This window comes from Candoia aspera, chromosome 3 (genome assembly GCF_035149785.1).
Source record: "Candoia aspera isolate rCanAsp1 chromosome 3, rCanAsp1.hap2, whole genome shotgun sequence".
NCBI lineage: Eukaryota > Metazoa > Chordata > Lepidosauria > Squamata > Boidae > Candoia > Candoia aspera.
Window position 1 is genome coordinate 206,454,998 of NC_086155.1, and position 13,903 is coordinate 206,468,900.

Sequence of the window (13,903 nt, forward strand, 5' to 3'; positions counted from 1 at the left end):
GAATGTTGAGCTCTTACCATGCCTAATGAACCCCCTTTTCTGGTGGAAAAGTAGAGCACAAGGGAATCCCAAGGGACAGGTCTCATCACAGATTGAGGGGATCAAGGTAGGGTGAATGGATCCACCTTTTTTTCCTTATGGATGAAAGCAAGGTGCTGAAATAATGAGGTCCTCCTGGACAGATGAAACCCCAAGTGGGGATCTCTGCAAATTAAACCTCCCACACCCCACTTCTTGATAATAGACAGGTGATTCATTGCTGTTTGCATTTTTGAATGCTCAGGGAAGAATAACATCACTTTTCAATAGATCTAGCAGGCCTCTTTCTTCCTGAGATGACGGGGCACAGAAGCTTTCAGATCTTAAGAGCAGGAATGTGGGAAGTGGAGGCAACTGTCTATGGAGGCACCGGTGGCAACGGTGACCAGGCTTTCATGGGGAGGTGTTGAAGTGCACTCAACAAAGTAAAACATTCTGAATAGAAAAGCAAAATAGAATAAATAGAATAAAGGATGAATTGGCTGGGTGGAAAAGGACAGGGGGTGGGGATGTGAGATAGGTGAAATAGAGGGTGAGGAATAGAAGTGGAAAGAAGAAAACATGGTGCCAAGGTATAAAAAGCAGGAGATGGCAAATGAATCAGCAAGTGAAGGTGGGCAAGGAATGCTGTCTGGTATTGGTTGTGTATATACTGTATGCATGTCGTGGGGGATGGTTGAAAAGAGGGCCCTGTTTCCCATTACTGAGAAAGAAGCTGGGTAGTTTTCCCAACCTTGCCTCCTGTCTGTAGATGGCATTTTTGGAGGTCAGTGACACCAGAGCTGATTCTGGGCCTTTCTGCATCTCAGCAAATGTTGGCCTTCCCTGGTAGATTGTCCATCAAACTGGACTACTAGAAGCCATGTGGTTAGAAACATCTGGAGAGCAAGTTTCAGAGCACCAGACAATAAGCAGAAAGGATTTCAGGCAGTTGCTGTAGGGAGCCATAGAGGTGACTAAAAGGCTGACAGATGTGCAGTCAAAATGAGGCAAAACTCATAAGCCAGAAGACCACCATACTCAGAAGATAGGAAGCTAAATTGTACGAGAGTTAAATCTTGGGTCCACCTCCCAGTTCAGAATTTTGATTAGCAGAGATTGTTCAGTTTTATCTTGGAGACTTTATTGTCTTTAGTGGTCAAACTGATGACTGGACCTGGATCTTTGGTACATAAACCCACTGAGTTTAAGCTTTCACCCAAAAGTCTAGGTTGCCCTTAAATGCTATGATTTCTGGAGGGGTAGCTGTGCCAATCTGTCATAATACATGAAGTCTAGTGTAGCTGCAAAAGTGTGCATTGATTAGTCCTTGAGGTGCCATCATATTCTTACCTTTTGTTGATGTTTCCCTAAAATGTTATGGATGCCTTTCTTTTAGGACTCCAGTTCTTGCACATTCTTGGTCTAAAGTCAACTCGCCTTCAAATACAGGTTGATGTCTGTGACTAGGTGGGCACCACTATGTAGCGTCCTTGACAATAATATGGAGGTAGTTTGTAATTGCTTTCAACTGAGAGGGTTCCGCTCCCCACAATTCCCAGTCTACACCTGGAATTTTTTGGAGGTCTCCCATCCAGACTAACTAGGTTTGATCCTGTTTAGGTTTTCCTGACCAGTAAGAATTAGCCTTGTGCAACCAATTGTTGTGGGGTTACTTGGGATACATTCTATAAAGAGCAGAGGTGTTTGCATCCAAGGAAATTTGAATTATTTATTCATAGTATTTTTACCCCGTTTTACCTTTGAAGTGAACAATTAGGAAACAAGTTGTGGAGTCTTTGGTGCTCTCTGAGCTTGGTAGTTTGCTTGCAGACATTTTGTTGCCCAACTAGGCAACATCACAATGCACTGGAGATGTTGCCTAGTCAGGCAATAAAACATCTGCAAGAAAACAGCAAGGCTCAGAGAGCACCCAGGACTCCACAGTTCAACCCTGAGCCACAGATATTCTCTTCTGTTGGTAGGAAACAGGCATCATTAACCTATATAAAGAACATATAATTGTTCAAACACATCATAAAAATATTTAGCAATTACTGTGGTTAGACTGTGCTACGCAAATGGTCCTGGTGGCAGCATTCAACAAGTTTAATGTAGACTGCCAAGAAGTCAGTTCTGAAATTAAAATATGTAACTTCAGTGTTCATTTTAAAATTGGATTTCTTCTCCTGATGATAAAGTGCCTGGTGCTAGAAGGAAGGGCCAGGAATGGTTTTTATATTATAAAAACGAAACAATTTTATACTAATTATGCCTGATGGCTATGCTAGTAAGAATTTCAGGCAAATGCACAATGATTAAATGAGGCTGATGGGCCATTTATCAATTCCTTTTCTATTTCTATACATCTATTTGCTTCATTCAATTACAGTGGCAATGGATGCACTGTTTGAAGACCAGAAGGGCCAGGGTAGGTACAGATCATCCTATCTGTGCAGTCACTAAGAGTTGACAGTGACTTGATGGCACATAATCAATCAATCAATCAATCAATCAATCAATCTGCAGCAGATACATTGAAGGAAAAACAATGAAAGGGTGGAATGGAAAAAAGCATCAACAGAACTAGCACTTTTAACCAAAATATATTTCAGTTCTATACTGTATAGTGAAACAACTCTTTTGACCATTGCTGGGTGGGGGGCTCAAAATGGGCACATATAACTAAGCATGCTCAGAATCCAAGTTTTTGTTAAAGCATGGTGAGTTTCTTAAGAGTCCACAGGTCCCATTTTGTACTCAGGTCCCTCTTTTATACATCTTTTTAAAAATATGTTCATCACCTGAGCATCATCTCAGCATTCAGAAAAGTGTAGAAGACTCTACTTTTGAAGGCTAAGCAGTGTTTGACATATTGGTCTAAAAGTGCACAATGAGGCCCATTTGCATGAAACTGCAACCAAACTGCAACCAAACTAAACTCAGCTCTGCTGGCTTCTAACGCTAGCACAGTATCCCAGCAGTTTATTTGTTTTCTGCCATGTTGCTGCCTTCATTTTATCCTCAGCTCATGGCCATGCAGCTGAAAGTCACCATTTACCATTCTAGCATTTTTCCCTTTAAGCAGGCAAGGAGGGTGATCTGACATGCTTCCTCAGCCATGTGGTGTCACATTCAGGTGACTCCTCAGGGATGTTATCAGCCCAGCACTTACTGGCCACTTTACACTGGGGTGGGTATACCCCCTCCCCTCCAGTTCCTGGACAATGTACTCCAGGTTCATTTTAACTGAACTCTTCTCCTTTATTTGCCAGGTCCTCAATGATTCCAGACTTGGAGACCTGGATCAGCCTGAACAACAGCTGACAAGGGGTGTCGGAGGAGGTCTGGCCAGTGAAGCAGTAGAACAGAGAGCACTCTCTTTGCTGCTTCCTAGTGCAACAACTCTCCTGACAACTATTGGCTGTTCTACAGATTACTTCTGAATGTGGGTTTAGTGCTCTTCTAGAAAAGTGCTAAATCCATGCCGCAAAGATTGGATAGCGGCTGAGAGTTGTGCTCCCTTTGATCACACCCATGCCAAACACTGGTGCCAGACCAGAGCAATCTTTGACAGATGGCTAAAACTACTGGCCTAACCATTTGTCAAACTCACTAACCACTCCTCCCCCTCCCCCATCCCATGTGAAAGGGAGTGGGGGATGTTTCCCCAGTGGCATGTGACATTTAGTGGGAGAGAGGGAAATAAAGCAGAGGGAATATCAATCCCTGACCTTAACATGCTCCGTACGCTATAAATAAGGACAGTGGTATTTGCCAGCAGTCACCACTGTAGGCTGTTGTGTCTTTTCTACTGTTTAAAACAAAAGACACTCATGTCTGGAGTAGTTTTCCAGTTGCTTGCTTTACTGAAACTTCTTGAAGAACTAACTCCAATGAATCTGCCAGGATTACGAGATGTACAGGCAGCCTAAGGCAATCGAGCAACAGTACATGATCACAGGCATGCTTAATCAACCAGTAACAATAATACCCAGTGCACTACAGGAGAAATCACATTTTATGCCAATATAGTTTTCTGCCAGCTCAAGGGCTGTAGATGGCACTTTAACTCAAGGAAGAAGAGTCTAAAATCAACTTGTCTTCCATCCTTATGGTGCAGTCAAGCACACACACACATAAACAACAACCTGGATTTGCTCCTAAGAACGGATGGACGGACAGACAGACATATATGTGTGTGTGTGTGTGTATATATATATATATATATATATATATATATAGAGAGAGAGAGAGAGAGAGAGAGAGAGAGAGAGAGAGAAGGTCTTTTAAAACAGACATCAAGATCAGCTCAGTTTTTTTCGGGAAGAAAATGGTCCTTAAGTGTAAATGTGTGTGCTGGGAAAAATTCTGGAGTTATTGCATGCTACTTTTCATTTCCCACGAAATTCCACTGGCCGAGAAAAAAAATAGCAATGTCTGAGACCTCCCCAGAGGGATTTTATCAAAGGTTTGGAAACTTTGTTCTTCCCTTCAAAATTCTTCAAAAAAACTCATTCCCTTTCAAAAAGGTTCAGACAGCAGCTCTTCTGGGCCTTCTCAAGCACTGTTTTCAAGATCTCCGGTTTGGTCCCTACACCGGTCCAGCATTATTTGTTGCTCCTGTGGCACAAAACCATAGAGTTGGAAGACGCCATTGACTCCCATCAGTTCAGAAGTCCCAATTAAAGCCACCTTGACAGATGTCATCCAACCTCTGCTTGAAGACATGTGGGGCAGAGAAACCCAACCCCTTCCTTCACTGATTCCACTGTTGGAAAAAACTGGGGAAATCTACCCTAACTTCCCCATTTGGAAACCCTGAGCAGAACAGAGTGGAAAGATTCCTTCCCATAATTTGGAAACCATGCACCTAGTTCCCTTTGCCTTCTTTTGTGGCCCTGTTATAGCAGTAATTCACTCACCTTATGATCAGCTACAGTTCATGATTCCTCTTTACTATCCTGGGGAAGGAGGACACAAAGACAAGGCAGTGTTTGGCTTTTTCCCCTCTACTTTTGAGAAGAAGTCAGATGGCTTTTAATGGGGTGAGCAATTTCTTCTTCCTGAGGACAATGTAGCTCAGCATCGAGCGTTGCTGAGCTACATTGACTAATGAAAACCAAGAATGGGGCAAACTACCCAGTAACAACAATAGGGAACTTGGAGAAGGAAGGGCAGAGAGAGAGAAAGGGAGAAAGAAGAACCCAATTGCCATTCCAGGCATGTACCACGTGAATTTAAACTATTTGCCTATTGCTTAAAAATACACATGAGTTAAGACAAAAAAGATTTCAATCTTCCTGGCTTCCCATTTCTAACCCATGGCATTGTCATAGGCTGTCTTCTGAGGGCTGGGGAAGGTGCCCAGTTTCTCTTGTAAAGGCGGGTTGCAAATCACTTGGCAAAGTTTGTGGGTCAGAGTGTGCTCCTGGAAAGACAGTCTTTAATTCTTCTGCACACAGCAGACCATGTAATCCTTGGTCTAACAAAGCCAGGGAGGTGGAAACAGGGCTTTGAAAGAGAAAGGAAAGAAATTCTGAGTGAACAGACTGAGAGGGGTGTGCTGAAAAGGATGAAGGCTCTTCTGGAATCTCTCTGCCCCCCCCAAACCCCAGTCCCACCCCCAGCCCTTTCTGTAGAAGAGAATTCAAAATACAAAAGAGAGAAGGAAAAAACCCATGATTTTACTGTCTGGTGGATGGTATGGGGAGAAATTTTCCTTCTTCCATGATGTCTTTAGGTTGCCTTCAAGAACGCATTAGTCCTATTAGCTTCACCTTGGCTGACCTCAACCCAATATTAATGACTTAAATATAATGACCAACTTTATAGGGTTGATGCCATAGGATTCCTAAGAACTGTCGAGCTGGAAGGAGAGACTGAGGCTACCAGGTCCAACCTTCTGCTCCACACAAGAGTCCAGAGTTAAGCGTCCCTGATAGATGGCTGTGCAACTTCTACTAGAACACATCCAGGGAATGAGAGCTCACCACCTCTCTGGATCATTGATTCTACCCCCTAAGTGCTCTTCCAGTTTGGAATGTCTTCCTAACATTCATCCCAATCCACTTCTCTGTAGTGGATTACAATCCACTGTAAGCCCAATATATGGTGGTCTGGGATAGTGGGCAACTAGTCATTACAGTCATCTGATGGATGCCAGATCATTTATATAAACTCTCAGAGTTCTGGCTAAATACCAAGTAGCATTATTATTTTTTACAACAGCATTCTCCATCCTGATGCACTCTGGATATCTTGGACTACAACTCTCATCATACCCAGCCATCACTGTCATTGCCCGTGCTGCTTTGGAATGATGGGATATGTCATGGAAGACACTTGAAAGGCACCAAATTACAGAAGACTGGTATGCCCTTCAAACTGCGCTTTTGTACAATTGATTTCCTCTTACTAACATGTTTATTGATACAAGGGTTTTGTAAGCTTTTATATATATAATTGGCCGATTAACTCAGCTACAAACATGAGGCATCCAAGAATGTTCCTCCAGAAACCCAGGAGGAATGAATGAAAGCAACACAGAAGCATGTTCGTGATTGGCTTGGTAGTTTCAAAGTTGTATTTATTATTCATTTTGCTTTTCCACGGCACTCAAATCACTATAAAGGATCCCCTGATCCATGATAGCTCTGAAAGGTAGAATGGGTTGAGAAATAGTAGCTAATTAGACCAAGATCCCATAGTAACATTTTACAGGTAAATAAGTAGAAAAACCTACATTAGAATAAAAACAAGCACTCTAGCAAATGGTGAGCAAAAATGTGTGGGTCATGGTTAGTGGGCAGGGAAAGGTGAATGAAGGTAGAAGAGAAAGGGGGCTGGGCAGGAACTCAAAAGGCAGAGAATAATGCCCAGGCCTGGGGCCCCAAGTGTGTGAAGAGACCCACCTTCTGGTTGTGTTAGTGACTGCTGTATTTTTCTCGGCTGCTATGTATTTTAATTTCTGTAGTTGTGATTGTAATTGTCTTAACTTTTATTTTGAATATGATTCTCTTCCCAGAGTCATTGGCTGAGATGGGTGGCTACATAAACTGATTCAATTAATTAATTAATTAATTAATTAATTAATTTAATAAACAAACCCAGGGAAACATCTGCAAATGCTTGCCCAGCCCGCTTGTGAAAAAGCTCCACCTACTTTGGACTCTTGCCCCACCTACTGTGGCTTTATTACCCAAAATGGTAAAATGTTCTCCCCAAAACCTGAAGGTCGGCCTATGACACTCAAATATAGTAAAAATGAACCACCTCCAAACCCATTTTCTTAGGACAGTTTCATTCTAATGACCTAATTCCACCAGTTCCATTCCCTCTGAGAATGACGAGAAAGCGAACACAATGCCCACCCATTTCTGAAAGACCTTGGATGGCTTTTCACTATTTTGAAAAACAAGGGAGACAGAAAAGGGGGTCCAATATGATAAATACCATGGGACTGAAAAATAATTCCCCTGCCTGATTTTCTGAAATCAGACTTTTAGCGAGGAGTAGAAACACAGTTTCACTGCTCCAATAACTGGTATGGCTTAGCTACTCAGTTTTGTCCAGAAATCCTTGGGGAATTTTGGAAGATAGCACTTGAACAACTCACCAGGAAGGAGAATTAACCACCAACTGATGATAGGTATCTTCTGTAGTGTCCATGCAATCCATGAAAATTCCATCCTTTTCACTGAATGCAGAATTATTGGTTTTGATATTTCTGAAAAGCTTCTAGAGGGATGACTGTGATTTTAGCTAAGGAGCTTCAAGGAACATAATGACCTGACATTGCAGTTACTGAAGTCTAGCCAATAAGTCCTCTCAGTGGTAATGGAATCCATCTCTGTAATTAATAGATTCAGCTACTATAAGTTATAGGGACATTTTTGGCAATCCACTTTGGAGCCTAATTGCAGGCTATGGAGAACATCCATTTCTATTGCAAATGATGCAAGGTGTGGAGAAGCTTGAGGTCCACCTTCCACAGTCCAGCATCCTCCAGGTTTGTTGGGACCACAAGCCTAGACTTCCCAGGCAGCTTAAACAGGCATCATTTCTGTGGCTTCTAGTCCTAATGCATCAAGAAGACACAACGTTTACCAATATGACTCAGTTACAGTGGTGATGGGTGCACTGTTGGAAAAACCTGAAAGACCAGATCATCATGGAGAAAATCTATCTAAGTGGTCACTAAAAGTTGACACTGATTTGATGGCATATAATCAATCAATCGTTTGTTGATCAATATTTATAGGAAGTCCCAATCTAAACAGACTCTGTTTATTTCAAATAGAAGCAAAAGATTAGAAATCACACACGCTTAATGAAAGCTGCTACATATAAACAGTCAGCAAACTCCACTCCCCTAAACATTGAAGATGTTACCTAGCCTGGTAATGAAATGTCTGCAGGAAGAGAAACAGGCCCAGAGAACACCAAGAACCCAATAATGATGTTGGTTGGTTGATTGATTGACTGACTGACTGATTATCTGTCATCAAGACAGCAGCAACTCTTAGAGACCACATAGATTTCCTCCATGATGATCTGTCCCTAACTTGGTCTTTCAAGTCTTTCAACAGTACACCCATCACCCCTGTAACTGAGTCCATCCACCTTGCTGCTGGTCATCCTTGTCTTCTCTTTCCTTCCACCTTTCCCACCACTATAGACTTGTCCATAAAACTAGGTCTTCGCATAATGTGTCTGAAGTAGGATAATTTGAAACTGGTCATTTGTCCCTCGAATGAGAACTCTGGGTTGATTTGTGTGATGATCCATTGGTTTGTTTTCTTGGCTGTCCATGGTCTTCTCAGGAATCTTCTCCAACATCAAAGTTTAAAAGCATCAATACTCTTCCTATCCTGCTTCTTTAAAGTCCAACTTTTGCTTCCATAGAGTGTCATAGGGAAAGCCCTGGCTTGCTCAATTCTCACTCTGTAGGTACAATAATAATCATCATCATTCATCAAAAGGTTGAACTTCATAGACAGCACTCAATTAAACTAACATAAGAGCTAAACACCCACTGATGAAGCATTGATCTGGCTCACTTTTTAAATGTTTGTGAAGTAAGGGCCAACTGTATCTCCAGGGGGATAATATTCCAGGACATGGGGGTTATCATTGAGAAGACCTGTTGCCTAGCCCTTACCCCATGCTAGAAGAGGGGACCTACAGAAAGCTGAATGATTGGGTGGGACAAACCAGATTCAGTTTTAGCAGGGTGTTTCTGATGTATCCTGGTACTGCACTGAAAAGGACTTTAAAAATAATAATCACACATTTGCATTCAGCCCCAAAAGCTATGGGTAACAATGTGGTGTCTTCAAAATAGACGTTATTCTCACCCAGTGAGGTTGGAAAAGATCCCCATTCATAGATGAGGATTCCAAAGCCATTTTTCCCAGAATGCCTCACCTTTCTGGCACCTACCACCTGCAGGAACACCGAAACTTTCCAACACGCTGCATTATTTTTAACTGGTTCAGGTCTGCCCTGTTCCGTCATTGATTCCACTCCTAAAACATTGCATAATAAAGGATAGGAACATTTGGGAAGGATTGAATTCATCTTGGCAATTATAGGATCTCAGCCAAATAGTTGTAATCAGTTTGCAATTGATCAGAAGTAGAGAGAGATTAAAAATAGACCTGGGAGTGGGGTGGTGGTGGTTTTTCTTGTTTGTACTTTATAAATAAAGGGATGCGGTGGCACTGTGGGTTAAACCGCTGAGCTGCTGAGCTTGCTGATCGGAAGGTCGGCGGTTCGAATCCACGTGACGGGGTGAGCTCCCGTTGCTAGTCCCAGCTCCTGCCAACCTAGCAGTTCGAAAACATGCAAATGTGAGTAGATCAATAGGTACCGCTTCGGCGGGCAGGTAACGGCGTTCCGTTCAGTCATGCTGGCCACATGACTACGGAAGTGTCTACGGACAAACGCCGGCTCTTCGGCTTTGAAACGGAGATGAGCACCACCCCCTAGAGTCGGACACAACTGGACTTAATGTCAAAGGAAACCTTTACCTTACTTTATAAATTAGAGTTGGGCAAGGGATATCCAACTTTCACATAAGTTGTGAGAACTTCAACCATTTGCTCCATTCAGTTCTAGCATATATCAAAGAAAATTTGAACTAGAGGGGAAGTCACGGACCACAGCCTTCCTACAATGCATTAAATTAAGAACATCCCCATATTGGATCAGAAATGGCATACATGATGAGCGGCCAAAGTATCAAAGTATCCTCCTGCCTATGGCTGGGCAGCAGGAAAACACTCACTTAAGGTATGAGAGCCCCTTTCAGAAGGCTTCAAACCTTTTCTTACTTGAAGTACATGGAAACTGCTGCTTGACGGCATCGTTTTGACATCATTCGTGTTTATTTTCAGGGTGACCATAAGGCTTTCAGTACCAATCTGGAGAGACGGAAGATTCTCATCTGTTTTATCTACAAAATAAAAATGACAGCAGCTGTCTGGCTTTTATTTGTTTATTTATTCGATGTATAGGGCCACCCCTCTCAGCAAGTGACTCTGGAATGAAATTAAAATAAATTTTAACAACTGCATTTTCAATTTAGATGGCTTATAAATTGTAGGATTGGGACTAGGATGCGCTGGGTTCGGCAGGGCTGTTCCTGTGTTCTGATGTTGTCAAGAAAACTACGTGGACAAGTAGTTTCCAGGAACTGAGCTTGCCCTAACAGCATCACGCAGCCTGTCCTCACCCCTGATATTTTGTCACAGCAGTGGTTAGATGATGTTATAAATCTCTGTGGAGGAAATGGCTTTAGTTCTGCTGTACAGATAGCCCTCACTTAACAACCACAACTGAGACCGGAATTTTGGATGCTAAGCAAAGCAGTCATTAATCCAACATGATTTTACAATCTTTTTTGCAGTGGTCATTAAGCAAACCTCATGGTCGTTAAGCAAATCACGCAGTTCCCCATTGATTCTGCTTGCCAGAAGCTGGCTGGGAAGGTTGAAAATGGCAATGACATTACCACGGGATGCTGCAAAGTCATAAATGTGACCGGTTGCCAAGCGCCTAAATCATGATCACCTGACTACGGGGACGCTGCAATGGCCCTAAGTGTGAGCACCGGTCATAAGTTGCTGTTTTCAGTGCTGTCTGAACTCTGAACTGTCACTATTTGAATGGTCATTAAATGAGGGCTACCTGCATCCCCTTTGCTGAGATAGGGCAATGCTTTTGATTCCTCCCTGCTGGCCTGGCTGGTTTGCAAACACAGTGCACATCTTGGTGGTATGGAAAATACTCTGAGCGCTGACTGGTCAATGGCGAGTATTTTCTACCCTCCCCTTCAGAGACAGGGACCCAGAAGTCTGCTAATAATTGACAGAGGCTGGTCCAGTCACATCCCTGAAAAGTGTATGCGCTAGGGCACAATCGAAGCTACACACCATGCCACTGAGTCGGCTTCTGCAGGAAATAACCAGAAAGGCCTGGAAAGCCGCAGAGCTGGACCCATACACTACATGGGCAGTGCCACCCAGCAAAGCAGCCCCCTCTTCTTCCCCCTACCCCCTTGCATTGCCTGCACTGGAGGCAGGTAGCTGGAGCTTGTTGGCCCAGGAGACAAGACTCTGGAGCAGCATTTCTCAACCTTGGCGACTTGAAGATGTGTGGACTTCAACTCCCAGCGTTGCTGGCTGGGGAATTCTGGGAGTTGAAGTCCACACATCTTCAAGTTGCCAAGGTTGAGAAATGCTGCTCTGGCAGTTCAGCATGTGGTAGGAACCCAGCCACAGTCTCCACAACTTCTGTGAACTGGTCACCAAAGGGATTAACTTGGGAGTGGGGGACAGAGAACTCTCTAGGAGCAGAGCAGCTGTGGTTTAAGCAGTATGGAGCCAGCCAGGGAGGATGGCCCCCGGAAGGATGCTGAACTTCCAAACACCGGGCAGGAAAAGCTGGGCGAGGGTGCCTTACCTCCTGTTGGGCTTTGGGGAGCCAAGGCGGGATAAGGTGGGGGGGGGGGCCTCTGGGCCTAGTACCCCAACTTGGCGACCCCGAAAGGGGTCGAGTGGTCTCCCCTCCGGCGCTTTTCAGCCCTCCTCCGCGGGAAGGCAGCAGCGCCCAGACGCCTCGAGCGCGTGCGCGGAGGAGCGGCACTCGCCGCGGCCAGGAGATCCGGAGGCGCTCAGCCCTCCGTTCCCACGTTCATTACGCCTCTCCCTTCCTCCCTCTCACGTTTTCCGCGGGTGGGTGGGCAGAAGGGGCAAAGACCTGCCACCGGCACACTATCCTTCCCACTTCCAAGCAAGGGGCGCCTGTCGTCCCCCTCCCCACCCTCCAAACCCGTTTCCCCTCATTCCCACCCCCGCCAAGCAAGAGCACACCGCGCGCTGCCCTTCCCTTCCATCCGCCGCCCCTACCCAGCTGACACCCCCCCCACTGGCTGTGCATCCGCTCCGCCGGCTGCAAAGCCCCTCCCCCGCCCGCCGGCGATCCTCTTGGGTTGCTGCCTGTTCCCCCCCCGCCCCTCCCCCCAGGCAGCGCGCCCTGCCAGCGAGCGAGCGAGCGAGCGCGGGGGCCCGCCGCGACCTCTCCAAGGCCGGCGCAGCGGGCCTCCTCTTGGCCTCGCCGCTTTGCGTGGTGCAAGAAAGTTTTCCCGGGGTGGGAGACCCCGGGCCGTCGGCAGCCCTCTCGCTCAGCGGCGGAGCGCGCTCCTCACTCCCCCGGCCGCGGGGTGGGGCGGCGAGGAGAATGACAGTGCGCTTCTTCCCGGCTTTCCTCCCGGAGCTTCTGCCGGTTTTGCACAGCGAGCCGGGCGCTCGAGAGCGCGCAGCGATCCGTCACTCGCTCGCTCGCTCTTTACCCACCCCTCCTCGCCCGCCCGCCCTCCTTCCTCTCTCTCTCTCTCTCTCTCTCTCTCTGTCAGGCGAGAGAGCTGGAAGGAAGGCTTATAAAAGCCTGCTGTAATCCGCGCCGCAGCCTCTGGGTACCGCGAAGCGCCGCGTCCAGGTCCAGCAGACTGGGAACCCGGAGCGCAACCCAGGAGCCGAGATAGCCAGGGGAGGAAGGCGAGGAGGAGATTCCGGGAGGAAGAAAAGAGGCTGGCAGGCAGAGGAGGGATGGTCTTGGGGGGGCCGTCTGCTCCCTCCCCGGCGCCGCGGAACGGAGAGTAAAAAAGCCCAGCCGGAGCCGCCGGCAGTGCCGAGACGAGGACGCGCTTCTCGCGTTGGATCTCCGGACTTCTGTTCAGCCGCGTCCTCTCTCCAGCTTGGGGATTTTCCCCTTGGCTAAGGAAGCTTGCGCCCATCAGATTACAGATTATTATTATTATTATTATTATTCGGACTTCGCGCCCTTCTTCGATTTCCGTTTGAACTCAAGAAGCCAAGAAGCCTCGGCGGTGTGTGTGTGTGTGTGTGTGTGTGTGTGTAAGCGTGTGTGTAGACTTTTACATTTGGGGGCAAAGTTTCGTTTGGGGTGCGGGTGTGTGGTTTTTAGTTGTTGTTTTTTTAAGAGTGGGCTGGAAGAAGAAAGACCCCTCCAACTCACACTGTAAAAATCTTGTTTTGGGTTTTGTTTCTGTCTTTGTTTGTTTGGGGGACTTGGCAGCCAATGGCTCGCTTTCCCGTTCTGGATTTGTGGATGTTTTCCATTTGGGATTTGCACCCTCGGAGAAAAAGGATATAATTGCCTGGAGGATCTAAAAGGTAAGACTCCATTATTTTTTTAATCCCTGAATAACGTGCCGGTTTAATTCAGTTTGTCTGCTGGAGATTGGCGGTCGCGATGGGGAGAAATCTATTTATTTTTATTGAGTGGGTGTTGGAGAGTGTCATCCCCCCCCCCTAATATCTAGACCTTTATCTGAGCGTTGAAAGACAGTCCTTCAAGT